A 16,488-nucleotide genomic window follows, 5' to 3' on the forward strand; every position below is an offset into this window, starting at 1 on the left:
GATGTTTGTCACATGATAAAAAATCACAAGCAGTTTTACCAAATAAACGGAATTCGCTCGAAGCAGCTACGATTCGCTTACGTTCGGCGACATCTTCAGCTCGCCCATTAGCACCATCAATACCTGATGGATTATCTTCATAATAATAACCTTGACAAGCAAGTCATGTGTTCTTTGCATGAGTACCGTGTGAAAACTCCGTCTCAATGAATATCTTATGGGCAAAATTGGCATTAGTTGTTGAAATTTTTTCTCCATTCAAGGACATTGTGCATTCGGAAAATAAAGATGAAAGTGGTTATTAATCAAATATGAGGTTTCTCGTTGTGCTGCATCTGTAGGATGAGTTCGCAAAACATTACCATTAATTTGAACAATGCTTGCTACAATCTCCAAGCGAGTTTGTTGAAGATCGTTAATTTTATTTCTATCTCCTAAAACTTCAACTTCAAGCATAGGACCATCAGGTGAATAAGACGGACCATTTTTTTGTGTAAATGCATTTTCAATTGTAACGAGTAAAGAAGGTTTTTCAAATAAATCTAATGAGCTGTGAATTGCTTCAGTTGGTAAAAAATTAGAAATCATTTGATACTTTGGTGAAAAAATTGAAGCGACTTCTCAGTGGAGGTCGTTTCTTTGGGAGGAGAACTTTCTTTTTTCTTTTTCTTGTTGTTGTTGTTGTTGCTGTCTTTCGTTTTCTGCTCATACGGGACTTGCTGCGTCCAGCTATAACTTGTTTTTTGATTGTGTTTTCTACTGTGTTTTTTAAGACTTATTTCGGCGTTTTCTTCCTGGTTGCTATATCTATTAATTCGGGTGCTGCTTGAACCAGTAAATGTTTTTCAATACATTTTGCTGCTAGTACTAAAAAATTCCGAGCTAACAGAAGTGCTAATCGTCCAAAAGCCATAGCCAGAGCACCGAAGCGACAACCTGCTGTCTGCAATGTCCTGAGAAGTGAGGCATGATCGCTTGATTATGATAGTATGCCTCCATAATCTTAATCAGAAAACATTTGAACTTTTGAAGTCAAAACAATTTTTCCTTCTCCTCCCGCAAATAATATAAGTCTAACTGTTTCTGTTCATAGGTTCATAGGTTTACTGCAATGCTCTGGATGTTATTCACCAGGAGTTTGTATAATCTACATTGTCAAAAACTTTGCGATGATTTGGTTCAATGCTGCAAGCGTAACCGTTTTTCACTCGTCGATTAGTATCCATGACTTTAAGCAACAGTGCTTTGGTGTCACCGACAATCTGATAATGAGTTATGTCCAAGTAGATAAACATCATTTGGGTTCCAGTAGAGATATCGACAGGGTAGTCGGAGATGAGTTTCTGTGATGTGAGAGTGCTATGGAAATGACTGGATTCTTTATAGCCGATATGGTAGCCCGTTCCATCTCTTATACCTTTGAAACCTAAAATACTAGAAATTTGTGGGCTCTCAAAGGTAACGCTTTCCCAATATTGCATCCAAATTGAAAGATGTTTGGTAATGTGATCGATGCTATAACTGAAATTATCAAGATCAATCTTCCGATTGATTTCGTTGAAAAATTTTTCGACTTTGTCATATTCACCCTTTGCTATTTCTGTTTTCGCTCCATCATATGTTCTAGATATTTTATCTTTTGTCACTTTAAGACTTGCTTTAACTTTGTATTTTTTGTAGTGCACTATTTTAGTATCTGTTACATTGTTAAAATGAGTGGGAAACGTTATTTCTGTCAATGCAACTCTCCATTCGCCTTGCAGATCGATATCTTCACTCAGCAGACTTTCAAGACTTCCTAGTGATTTGTCAATGAAGATATTCGCTGAAGCTGATGACACCCACGTTATATCAAAGGAATCTTTGTCACCTCAAAAGTTGCTAGAAATTGTTTAGTTTGACCATTTTTTTTCCAATATTCTGATTAGTTCGGGCTTATAAAAATTACCCACTATTGGTTCCTTATCAGCGTCGATAAGGTTATAAGCCGCCGAGTTCCTTGTTCGTGAGTCAAATTTTTCAAAAACTTTGTCAGTGAAGAAAATCTATAACTTTTTCGAAAAGGGATGTCAATTTTTGCTTTTATATTGCTATTATAATAGAGCTTTGGTCGGCGAACTAGTTGCAAGGATTGTTCCGCTCTAAATGAAATTAGACGTGGAACATCCTTTTTGTCACTTTTTTGGGCGCTAGTTTGATGACGCTGTTTGTTCTCGAACTTATTGTGTGGACAAAATCTTGAAGCTTATCGGTGTAAGAGTAGGTCCTTTTGTCCTCAAAACACTTAGAAATCAAATTCGTTACTGATCGAATGTTCCTCTCAGCGAAAGCGAGTTTTTTTTCACTCTCTGTTGTATGTGTTTTGATGCTTTTTTTCTCTCAAAAAGTTTTGCATGACCCCTCGAACTCTCTGCCTTTATCTACCCAGACTTTTTGTGGCTGTTTTGTTTTTATCATTGGTTTGAATGCTTCCGCAGTTGAGGTTGCACACTTTGATTTCAATGGCTGTACACGTAGATAGCGGGACATGCAATCCACTGCAACCATAAGACAATTAATGTTTTTGTTATAATCTGCAAGTTTATCAACATACGCTAGGTCAATTGACCATATTTCGTCTATTTCATAAGTTTTCACTTTGAGGCGTGGTGTTTTGCAACAAACTGGTCGATGTTTTGTATATGCAGGCTCTGTATGTAAAAAATGTTTCACTTTACTTCGTGAATTTTTTTATTCCTCTCTTAAATTCTGTAAACTGCCAAACAATGCTGGACCTTTACTAATAAATATAGTTTTCAATAGTTTTTCTTCAGCTGGTGTAATCTTGCCATTTTTTTTGTTTTCGTCTTCGTCTTCTCTGTCCTTGCAGAATCTCAATTGTTATTGGGCGTTTCGTACAATTCAGAGTCTTCTTCTTCTACTGCTCCCTCTTGTCGTTCGGTTTTTTGCGCTGGCCCTTTTCTTTCACTGTCTGCAACAGTCCTTATGATTCTGCGTCTCTTAATGCTTTTTGAGCTGGAACTTGCTGACGGTTTCTTGGGAGACGTTAAAGGGGGAATTTGTGGAACCTCTGTCCCTTTGCTTCTGTTGAAATTGTTCCGTATTCGTTGAATGAACCGCGACTTTGGCATACTTGTTCATAAGCAACTATTCGTCAAGTTTGAGTGACCTCAAAATCAATATAAAAGCAGGGTTTTAAAGTTTTTTAGTTTGTTGTTGTGTATCATACAAAAAAACTGATGTTTTAAGACGGGTTGGAACTTTATCAACGTAAATTTCTTCTTTATCTTTATTTATTTTGACTCGCTCTGACTTTTTATTAACTTCAAGAACTATTTTCGCTCGCTTAATCTTGTTTTCGTCCATGAGTTGGATTTATAACATAATACGTTCAGTGGATAAAGCGTCATTAAGCTCAGCACTTGTTTCGGGTTCATTTCCGTCATCTTCAGCAAGAAGGAGAGCTTGTTATTGATTGTTTTCTGCTGTGGCATTGATAAGTGTTTGGGGGGTTGGTCTGACTGGTGGATTAGTTGTTGTTGGATTTAGGGGTCTTAAACGATTCAAGTATGATAGTTGCGGTTTGTTATGTTTAAGGGAGTTGTCAAGTAAAGTTTGCGCTGCCTTGAATTGTTCTTTAATATAAATATGCTTCGGAATCAGAACAAACTCTTATGCTGTTAAGTACCTGAAGCAGAAAAAAAGTATATGTCTGATGAGATAAAATACTTGTTTACTCAATATAGCAGCTGATTTTTTTCAAACTCGTTTTTGGATTGATTAGAATCTTATTTGTTCCTTAGAATTTATTAAGATTTGGAATACTAACATGTACATTACCGTTGACTACGTTGAGCAAGCATTCGCAAACGACTGATACGATTTGAGTATTTGATGATTTTCTAATAAAGCTCAGTAGCTGACTTGGATTCAATTGTACCATGTGCTGCAGAACAGATAATTTCCTCGCGTTGATTTGTGATGGGTGTGACCTCTGCCTTATGTAATGGTAAATAGGAAATTGAGGGGCCAGGAGGTATTATGTTTGAACAGTATCTAAGACAGTCTGATCTTCGGTGATCTAAATCTATAAACAGATGTCCGAAGTAAGGTGTCCTTTGTGGCCAGTTCATATGAATTCGGTAAAAAATTGAATTAGTTACATTAAGTTGCCTTGCCTAGATAATCAACTTGCTGAATATCACGCGGTGATTCGAATAAAATTATGTGAGATGTGTTCAAATCAATCGTACGTGACCATCGGCTTTGTTGGAGTAAGTTATGTTTAACATGGATAACATCCAAGCCCTTGTGTCTTCCTGCCGTTGCCAATTTAACGACTTCTTTATCATTGTAAATTTCTTCAATATTTCTCAAACAATCAAATCCATCAAAGTTTACCAATTCTTTTTTGATTATTGGGAATATGGAACTTTTCCTGAGCTATAGGTTGAATATCTTTGTAAAAAATAAGACTCTACCATATTTGGGATAAAAAATTCTCTGTTTCAATTATTTGAAAATTTGGTCTGTTTCTCCGGACCCCGAAGGTCCTACATTTGCCATAAATAGTCTTGTCGATGTATCAATAATTTTATTCATATCCTTGGGTTTGGTAATAGGTACCCAACTAAACCAGACAATATGGAAAACAAAACTGATGTTTCTTCACAGCTTGGATGCGTCAAAGAAAATTTATAGACACAAGAGCTTATTAAAATTAAAATCATGTGAGACATGAAAACTACTTCTAATCTGGGAACAGTGGCATCAAAACAAAAAACCAAAATTTTTGTTCGGTGTTATTGCAATCACAAACAAAATCAGTAATTAAAGTTGCATCAGGCTCATCACCTGATGTTTTAGACATTCAAGTTTTCAATTTAACTTTCTCTCTCCTTCTCTCTCTCTCTCTCTCTCTCTCTCTCTGACTATCTATCTATATGAACAGTTTCTTATTGAGGAAACAAAATGTGTGGTTCTGAAATTTATTATTCATTTTTCTGAACCGTAAAAAATCTCGTATCGAGTATAACAAGTGTAAACATTAGTAGTATCATTTTCATTGTCATAAGTTTCCACTACAAAAATGGCTGGGACGTTTTTAGTTTTTACATGATATATGATTTTCTTCACTGAGTTTTCTTTACTGATTTCTGAGTTTCGTCAGGTAAATCATTTCTGCTGAGATCCATTTGAACTCCGGGCTGACGTTTGGCTACTAAGACTAGCTTGGGAAGATAAACTCCTCGTTTGCTGGTCAACAGTTTGAATAAACTTGAATCGTTGAAAGTAGATGAATTGGTCAATCACCGGGAAAAACCTTCTCAAAGTAGTGAATTCTTCATCTGAAAAAGTGATTTGTTTTTTTTTTCGCTGCACCTTTTGACATCGGCAATTGCTTCCTTCTACTCTTATTAATGATATTTTGATGTCACTCTCTGGATTCAACCAAGCACATAACACTGAATTGGGAGATAGGTATGTTTCCACTTTCACTAGTCTCTCGCTGTTGCTCATTCTTCAGCCAATAAAAAAACGCCTTGCTTTTCTTCAGGTCGCAGTGATTCCTGAAGTGGTTTTTATGTAAATTTCCAATGCAAGCTGGATAGTTTTTGAAACGTAAATTTTCAGTTCTCGGGCAACCCAATTCATCAAGGTTCATAGTTTTTCGATCCAAATACTTCGCCAGAAGGTCAGTTTTTTCTTTTCCTTGAACATAAAATACAGCTTTGGGATTTCTCAAAACAACATTTTGAATAATCTGATTGAGGTTCAAATATGAATAATCACCACTTTTCCAGTGAATTCCGTGCAAGTTATTTGTCAACCAGTTGTAAGCTTCTTGTTCAGATTTAGGAAGTGAATTGAAATTGGCTGGAGGTAGAAAATTAAGAGAATCACCGTAATCAGAAGTTGTAATGGCTACTTCTTTAACTATAAAACTTTTTTTACTACAACGGAATCCTTCCAAGTCTAGCACGACTAATCTTTCCTTCAACGTTCTAACAATTGATTTTGTCAATTTAACATTGCAACAGAAAGTAATACCACTCAAGCGACCGATCAGGCTGTTGTTACACTTCCAGGGTAGCATGAAATAGTAGGTAGGACCAGTGTTATAAACTTCGCGAACAAATCCCGCGGCTTCGTGTAAAATTGTTTGTAGTAATATTTTTGAATCAATCAAGTATTTGCCCATTGAAGAATTGACTATGCCATATGGTCCTCCATATGGTCTATGTTTAATGGCAACGTCATTGTTTATATCAATTTTGCTAGAAAAGAAAAACAGAGAACACGTAGCCAGAAAATAATTTCGGCGGTCAGAGTTTTCCGGGTAGGTTTTTTTCACAGTCAAATAGATCTCGTGAATGATTTCCAAGCTCGTAGAAGTAACTCTACGTTTTTCCCATTTCATTTTGTATTTTTCCAACACCTCGCGGACCTGCTGAATTTCAAGCCAGTGGAAGTGAAAGTGACCTTGCAGATACCACTTACTCAGTCCTATATCACAGTCGTAGATGTTTAGATAGATCACTGGAAGTTTTTGATATTTTGAAAAATTATCGAAACAAAGTGGAATCATTCGCTTCACCCCATTTTTCAATCATCATAGAGTCAAAATCGAATGAGTAATTAAATTGGTTTTCATAAGTAGCAATGGTTAGATCAGTAGCCCTACCAGTTTTCTGTTTTGCATAAATGCACCACGTTATTTGTAAAACCTCATTCAAATGAAACAGCTGCTATAATAATACAACTTTGAGCATATTCTTTTTGCTATTTCAGCAAACCTCGAGATGATAACTTTATAACGATTGTGAATATTACTAATTTTTGATCTGACACCAGATGGAAAAACTAAAAAAGATAAATTTATTCGGTCAATATCCTCAGTGTGCCAATTTCCTATTAAACTCATTTTTATCTATATTATTATTCAACATTTCATCAATGTTTTACCGGATTCGAAACATACGAAAGCTTCAAGACTAACAAAAAACGACGGTTATTGAGAATGAACATGCATTTCAATTGCATTACGCATGTTTACAGTGACAGTAGAAATTTTTTCGAGACAAACGAAAAACTTTCAGGATCGGAAAAATTAGTTTCCGCCAGGGAACCAGCATTTTGCGACTATAATCCATAATATTTTAGTTGGGAGGCCAAAAAGTAAATTTTGGATCCTAAAAGTAGAATCCCAGAATTTTTTTGGTGACAGTGGGCAAAGCATTGGGAAAAATGCAAAATCCTTACCTTTGGATCCGAGGAGCCAAAAGTAAGGATCTTAGACGCCCACGAGAAGCCTACCCCCTCAAAAAGCCCTCCTTGGCGGACCCCAATACTACTTTTATCTCTCTGTGAGTGTGCGTTTTTTTGTGTAAAACAAGACATAAATACTTAATTCAAAAATGTTTCGCTCCAAAAAAATTTGCATCAGTCAGGGGCAAATCTAGGATTTTCTCGAGAGGTGATTCAATTTAGTTTGCTGAGTTATCCCAGAACACTATAAAAGACCCCATTTCGACAAAATTTTCGGCTTACTTGGAAAACAATTTCGGTTTGTTCGGCCAAAAATGGATATCATGAAACAATTTTAAAGGAGAGATCAATTGCTGCTTGGTGAGACGGTCAAATCCTTGTTTGAGGCGTTGAACTGACAAAACAAAATTATAAAAAAGTAGTTAATTCTTAATAACCGCATCATAGCATTGTAGATAGGCAGCATAGTAATGCGCATTTTGTATTTCTGAAAAATCAACTAAATTGGGCCGAAGCGCACAAGATTGCAAGAATTTTGCTACGATCAAAATTTTGTAATTCTGAGAACAGAATTGTTGCCAATATAATCTTATAAAAAACCTGATTGAAAGAGTTGGAATAGGCATTTGAATTGCATTTTAACAGAATTTTCTATTCTGTTGCAATTTATTTACTCTCGAAGTGTTTTTATTATACGGGTGCTTTTTTTAGTCTTCGTCAATATCTATATCGTCAATCGGCGGAAAAACTTAACAAAAAACTTGATTTAACAGCATCTGCAGCCAATTTAATAAAACTCAATATCAGTCAATCGGCGGATAAACCTAACGAAAATTAATTTAATAGCATCTGCTCTCAATTTAATGTACAAACTCATTTGACTGATAAATAAACTGGCATTTAGTTACTGGCAGCAGATTTTTTTAAACTTTTTTCTTTCAAAAAATGCACAAGAAACAATTATCTTCGTATGATTCAAAATCATCTAACTCTTCAGAACGATGGTGTGTAGCTCGCTCAAGTACAAAAATTAGGGAAATGTCAACACCAAAAAGCCAAAAGATTTAACTAGGCTTTATCTGATAAGATTTTGGTCCAACTATACAAAAGTCCCCCAAAATCAATTGATGGGAGTAAAATATTAGTTTATTAGAACTTATCTTTACATATAGCCTATATTGAGTCAATTTTAAATTCAAAATCAAGAAAATTCTCGAAAAACGTTAATATAGATACTTAGTTGTTCAGAAATAAATTATCGCATTAAAAACTTTGAAAGCGTATTTAATTTGTGTTGTTTGAAAGGCATATTTTATACACAACTGATTTTCACAATTAATACACCGCATTTCTATAGTTGGAGTTACTTCACGGTAAATCACTTAGGGGGGAGTACAGTTGATCCTAGATTTTTCCTTTACGAACTGCGTAAATAACAAAAGCAAGATATAAAATGTTCCATAAACTAAACACACAAATTACTAGTAACTTCAACCATTTAAATCGTCTCGTTTGATTTTGTTGTTGTTTTTTAAATGATTCTAAATTTTCTTAACCAATTAATCTCACAAAACCAAATAATTTCACCTTAATATTTTTCTTAAAAACTGATTTTTCTAAAAAAAAGACGCTAGTAAACGATTGGCCGAATAATAAAAAACTTTCCATCGCAGAACAAAAATTAGAAAATTTAAATTTGAAACTTTTAAAATTTTTTTGTAGTTCTTGCGTTACAATTTAATTTCAACGAACAGTAAAGTTTTGACTATTTAGAAAATGAAACAACAAGTAAAAAAGAGAATGTTCGAATAAACTGCAACATTTATAGCTAGAATTTTACATCGTATTTGATGATACCCCTTAAGGTTACAGTTACTGAAATTTTTGAAGGAGCTCAAACAAAATAATCACACAAACATCACCATTCAATAGTGGTTTTTTGTTAAACATGGGAACATTTTTGACAGTAATTCGTTCGCTAAGTTATTACATCGAACGTATCAAAAATCAATGAAAAATTTTCGGCAGAATATGGAACTTAGTGTCCTAAAAATTTGCACGGAATGGAACCTGATCTAAACTATATTTTATGATTGGATAAATTAAATGTTTTACCAATGTAAAGTATTTAATATTAACCAATCATGATCCATCTAACTAACAACCCACTTATTTGTAAGTGCTGAAGTTACTTGTAATTTCAGCACCAGAGAGATTTGAATTTAACTTAGAAATTAGTTGGACTCTCCCGAGCACTTCAGCAGCCGCAATAAACCAGTATACCCTAGATCTATTGAGCCTAGCAGAGACTAGTTAAACAACCTGAGACTAGATAGTATAAGAGTAAGATTAGGATCGGTATTAGACTAAGAAGTTGCACGAATCTATCCGGCCGAAAATAAGATAGCGTGACGAGCAGACGGTGTACCCTATCCGAAATTACTCTATGAGTTACACTCCAAGAATAACTCATCTGGTGCGACCATAAGTCTCGAACAAGACCTTATTAGATTAGAATTAACCAAAATTAGATTAGAAATTAGACAAAAACATTTACAAAATGTTATACGACAATAATTTAATTGAAATGTCTCTCCGACTCAATAGATCCGAGCCAATATTCCGAACCATAATAGAACTACCCGGAATTGGAAGAAGACATCGAACCAAAGACGACATACGACAAAGTAGAAACTTGCCGTATAGTTACATGATAGTTCGGCAAAAGCCAGAACAAACTTTTATATTTCGAATACTACTTGCAATGAATTTAGATTTCCATTTGCAAACATAAAACCTTGAAGTAAATCTTCAAAATCATTTCAGGCGCTAAACAAAATTAATATTATACAATAACGATTGATAAAAAGATCTAAGATCGTTTTCCTAAAATTCTGCAGTATTATACAAAACATGTTTGAAAAATATTTATTGGAAAATAAAAATAAAAATTAGTAGCATGACAATAAATGGTTAGTAATCATAAATCATCCTGTTGTTCCAGCTTCATCACCTAAAACATAACAGCAATCATCAACTCACTAATATCATAAAATACTAAATCTTTCCTTTACACAAATTTAAAACCTCATTAAAACTTAAAGTCACTTAATTTTAAAACCAGATCATCAAGGCTTATCCTTGGATCTTAAATCATTTTCTACTTCATTACATTTTAAATTTGATCATCAAGGCTTATCCTTGGATCAAACAGAACAACTTTGTTCTCCCCCACCCACTTAATTAGTGTCTAACGACCTCAAACGTCGATTCACTACCCAACCCTTTCTAAAGACCCAAGACTAATAGAAATTTTTAAACAAAACTAATCATTCAAATTAGGATAAACAGTGAAGAACTTCGGTTATTCATCCTTCACTTGATCCCCCCTCTTACCAGACCCAGGATAAATCTTAGACTTAGTAAGTTTAAAATAGTATCTAACGAACTACTCGCGTTCTAATTATACCTGAACCTTGTGGATCGATTTACTATTCTCCAACCCTTGAACACAATCACTACCCCTAAGTAAGATTAAGTAAGTTAACACCTTAGCTTATACTAGTCACGAGAAAGTAAAAATCATTCTTCGGAATCGATATACTTTTCTCTCCAACCCTAAACAAATAGACCCAGGTTAAGCTAACCAAAAAATCGTAAGAACTAACAGTTTAGGAAAATAGAAATCATTTAACAACCTTTTGCACCCGTCATCCTAAACCTTATGTCATTTAAAAACCTAGGGAATAAACAAACAATCGTTTTACACAATTGTGAAATAGATAACAAAAAATACGACCTTGTAATCACACCTCATACACAAACAGTTGGATACATTCGAACAAAACGACAAACACTAAAGAGAAAAATAATCACTAAACAAAGACAAATAACACGAAAAAGATTTTCAAAAAATCGAAACGCATTTTCAGAATCAGAAACCAACAGTTTAGACGAACTCTACAAACTAAAAGAATCAATAGATAAAAATTACCCACAACACGATCAATTATATTTTTCTGACTCAGAAACAACTTCAAATTCATCACAAAGAGGAAAAAGAAGAATAAAAAAGCAGTATAAACACAAACCAGTACATCTATACAACTGGAATCAACCAATTCGACACATTAATAATTACATATTAACAGTCATCGAACGAAAAAATGAGTTCAACGCACACCCCAGGTGACGAAACTCCAGATGATGATGAAATCTTTCCTTTTATAGTAGATGCAGATACTGATAGAGGACAACACATATTTTGTCAAAATTTACTCGTAAATTTATTTGAACCCGGAATCAGTCCATGTAAAACAGAGTTCCCCGATGTAAAAATCAAAAGACAAATCATAGATCACTATCTAAAAGATATATGCAACATAACACAACAATATGGAATCTACTCTATAGAATTCACTTCCCCAAACCATAATAATAGAACATACACTATTCAAACAGACGACCTTGATTTAGAATTTTCAAAAGTTTTTTCAGAATATATAAAAAGCATACAATACCATAACTCACAAAGAGCAAACTCCATTTTCACCAATGAAGTTTTCGCACTAATATATAGTTATATTTCGATATTAGAAAATGAACTCCCATTAACAAATGTCTCACCGACAGAAACATCTAAACATTTAAGAGTACGACATGAAATCACACTACTCTCTAGTTATTTAAACATCATTAAAGAAAATTTCACGAAAGACGACGTTTCACAACATACCAAACACGATTTACAAAAAATTTTAGCATGGTTCATAATAGATTATTTTACACACAATATTGATTTAATTGCACAAGCAAGAAAAAATTTTAGACCCCAAAACTCGAACGATGATACAGCTATCACAGAACAATCAGATTATGTTTGGGACCCCGAATGGTCTCATCCCGTATTTATAAACTTTCCACAATCAATCTCAAGTCAAGCAATAGGTACAATATCTTACATAAGAGATTATGTAAGAGTAATACCATTAACAATTGATGCAACACCATTAAACTATAATACATTTTTACCCGATACACAAAATAATAGTTTAAACTCTACAGTCATACACAATGAAAACCTCAATGGAACTAGGAATCTTACTCAACAAGATATACAGACACCATCACACTTCATAAATGAAGAAATTGTACACACAACAACTACACAACAAAGTATTTCACCAATACGCCCAAATTTAACAACACCAAGATATACAAATCCTTCACAAACACAGGTAACCTTACAATCAACCGTTAAACCTTCGGTTGCCCCTAAATATTCACATATGGATTACCAAACATACAAACCCATGACAATACCATCAAAAACACGCAAAACATTCACTAGAAACAACTTTGCAGACCATAATTATAATTATACACATCCATCAAAAACAAATTATAAACCACAAAGAAATTTTAATCAATATACAAAACCTCGAAACTGGGATAACCCAACGGCCCAATATAATTCCACAAATTTTCAACCAAATCCTCCACAGGATCGCAGTGAAAATTACCCATTTTTTCAACAAAATAAAAATAAAAAACAAACATCTTATCAAATGGATTATTTATCCTCAGATGAAGATTTCTTACAACCAGATATATTTGCACCAAATACTCAAGAATATCGTAGACAAGGAATACAGAAAACACGTACAAACCATAGAAATTTTTCTCCACAATCAATAGATGCACAATATCAACAACCAATTCAACAACCAAATCCAATTAATATACAATCTTTTCAACCAATTCAACAACAAAATCCAATGACTACACACTCGTATCAACCATCACAAATGCAAAATGAAATACCACTCCCGTATTATCTTCAACAACATGAAATAACAAGAAACCAACTTTCAAATTTTTCTCAAATGCCAAATGCAGCTGAATCATTACAAATGACAATGAATCCATACCTTATGGGTGGATCATCAATAACATCAAATAAACCCTTAATGGTTTTCACAGGAACAGACCCTGAATACTCTGTAGAAGATTACTTAAATGCAGTAACAGCAAATTTAATTTTAAATATTGGACCTGAACCAATTAACACGCCACTACATCAAAACTGGATACATCGACGCACAGCGTTGATACAAACAACCTTAGATGGCGCAGCCCAAAAATGGTTTTCAGTACTACCTCAAGAAATAAAATCAAACTGGAAAAGATTTACACAAGAATTTTCAAAAATGTTTGACTCCGAAAGAAACAAACAACAACAAAGAGTTTTATGTAATGAAATTCGCAGATTACCAAACGAAACCATCAAGCAAATAGCAGTAAGAATCGAAACACTAGTTCGAAAAGCATATTCACTAAATACACATGACTATAAAAACACTAAGATGACAGAAATCTTAATGATGACCTTAACACCACAATTAAGGAAAATAGCAATAAAAAAGAGAGCATCACATCCTTCTTCAATTCGAGAACCCGATTTAGATTTTAGAAAACTAGTAGACAAACTAGAACAAGCAGAAATCACAATGAAATTAGAAGAAACGGAAAATCTGAAATTACAATACGTTAACAAAATTGAAACGACTCCCACTAATATTAATAATATACAAGAATCAGAAACAGATCTCGTTGAAAAAATCACTGAAATACTCAATATTTACGAAAAGAACCCGAACTTTAAAGGCAAACCATCTTTCAAAAAATGGTGTAATTATTGCCGACGATACGGACATAGTATTTCCGAATGTAGACAAAAACAGCAAGATAGTCAAAATAAACCTCAAAAATACAAAGAACCAAATAAATCATTTTATCAATACATGAAAAAAGATCAAAATCTACCAAACAAAAATGTATACAGCAACAACAGTTCAGGAAAACCACTCCCGAACAATACAAGCTATACAAGAAATCAATCTCCATATAACTCAAGTTATAGAGGAAGATCACCAGAACGAAGAAACACGTATAATTCATCACAAAATCACTACAATAGACCGAATAGTCGAAATAACTACTCCAGATCAAATTCAAATACACAACGATTTGTTTCTAGATCTAATTCTCAATCAAGAAATAACTATTATCCAAACAACCAATCACGAAATTCATCATACAATAGGAATAGAAACTACTCCTATAATCGAAACAGAAGTTATTCAAACAACCGAAACCAGAATTACCCGAACAACCGATCAAGGAATAACTCATATAATAGATCGAACTATAACAGACCAAACAATAATTACCAAAACAGATCGCGAAATAATTCACAAAACCGACACCCAAGTTATAATAATCGCTATCGAAATTATTCCCAATCACCACACCGAAATAATAATCACTACAATAACTCTAATAATCGTCACAGAAGCAGTACACCTAAACATCAAAGACAAATCAATCAAGTACAAGCTAACCCAGAAACAACATCAGACCCTCCAGGTATTGATGACACAGTAACTGATACGTTACAACTCAATCAAATAAACTGTACATCATCAGATTCAGAAAGTGATACTGAAAACACTCTTGATATCAATATGATAAAAGTCGAAAATGACTATGAATCTGTCATATATGAACAACCCTTTCCATCACATATATATGAAAATCAATCACAAATTCTTCAAAATCATTACACTACACCCATAAATTCCACACCAACGACGCAAGAAACAAATGAGATAAACAACAAATCAAACCAATAAAAATACCAAAACAAAATGCTTGAATACAAACCACATTTATCAAAATATACAAAAAGAACAACCCAAAGAAAAAATTTGGACAATACCATTTCTCTTAGAAAGCCCAAGAAATAAAGAATTTCAACCACCAGACCTTGAAATAGATTTTTTAATTGATTCAGGAGCAGAATCAAACATAATAAACATTCCCACATGGAATGAAATAAAAATCTTACACCCAAAGCTAACACCTCTTGAAACCTCCAGCAAACTAGCGACAGCACAAGGATCAACATTGATAAACTACGGAAAAATCCAATTATTTCTCCTCCCTACCAGAACAATGGAACAAAGTAAAATTTTAAATAAGCCATTTAAACAAATATTCCATATCACCGATATTAAATATAATATCATTGGAATACCATTTATTTCAAAGTATATACCAACAATTAACATACTAAATAGTAAAATATTAATCAAAGATAAATATACAAAAACAAAAGAAACATCCTTAACATTTTTTCAAAGATTGAATAAACAACCACCATTCTTTTCAAAATTTTATCCGATATTTAACCAACAAAGAAAACACCTGAAACCACTATCAGGAAACATCTATAATTTTTCAATCAAACAAGTTCACCAATATGATAAAGCACAAAACAAACAAAAATTTTATATGTCAGATTTTGAATTCAAACCGATTCATAAATTTTTCAAAATCACAATCTCTTCAATAAAATATTTGAAAAATTCGAATTCAGATATCATCTCCTTACATGTCTATAACAACACACCTTACCAAGTAACATTACCATTAGGACTTTTAGGATATTGTGAAACCAACGCAACAATATCACCAATACACGAAAAAGCCTATCGCGTAAATAATATACTCCAATTACTAGATATTTGCCAATCTACAATTCTTAATGAAGAATTATCTATAAATAATATAATAAGTAACGAAAACAGAAATACGGATTATTTCACAAAAACTCCATATTTCAAACCTACATTCAACATCAGTAACTACACAGAGGACCAACAGAAATTTTTAACAATGTTTAATTTCCAACATTCACAAATAACACAAGACGAATTTGAAAAGTTAGCCAAACAGCTAATTCAATATTCATCAGTCTATGCAACATCAAAATTCGATGTTGGCAAAATCAGTTCATCACTACATCTCCCATTAAAACCAGACGCAGTTTTCAAAAAACAAAGAGCAAGTAAAGTACCAATTCACTTACATGATAAAGTAAACAGATTACTCGATATTTTAGAGCAATACAACATTATATCACCGGTTAATAAAGAAGAACAACCAAAAGGCAACACATTCATCAACCCCGTTATCATTCTAGCTAAAGGAGAATCGTTAAAAATCGTTCTCGATGCTAGATACCTCAATTCACTCATAGATGAATCAAAATGTAATTGGCCCATTGAACCAATACAAGTTATTTTAACAAAAATAAACGGCAAATACTTCACAACCGCCGACATGAATAGTGCATACAATCAAATGCCACTAGAT

The sequence above is a fragment of the Symsagittifera roscoffensis genome, chromosome 9, assembly GCF_963678635.1.
Source record: "Symsagittifera roscoffensis chromosome 9, txSymRosc1.1, whole genome shotgun sequence".
Lineage (NCBI taxonomy): Eukaryota > Metazoa > Xenacoelomorpha > Acoela > Convolutidae > Symsagittifera > Symsagittifera roscoffensis.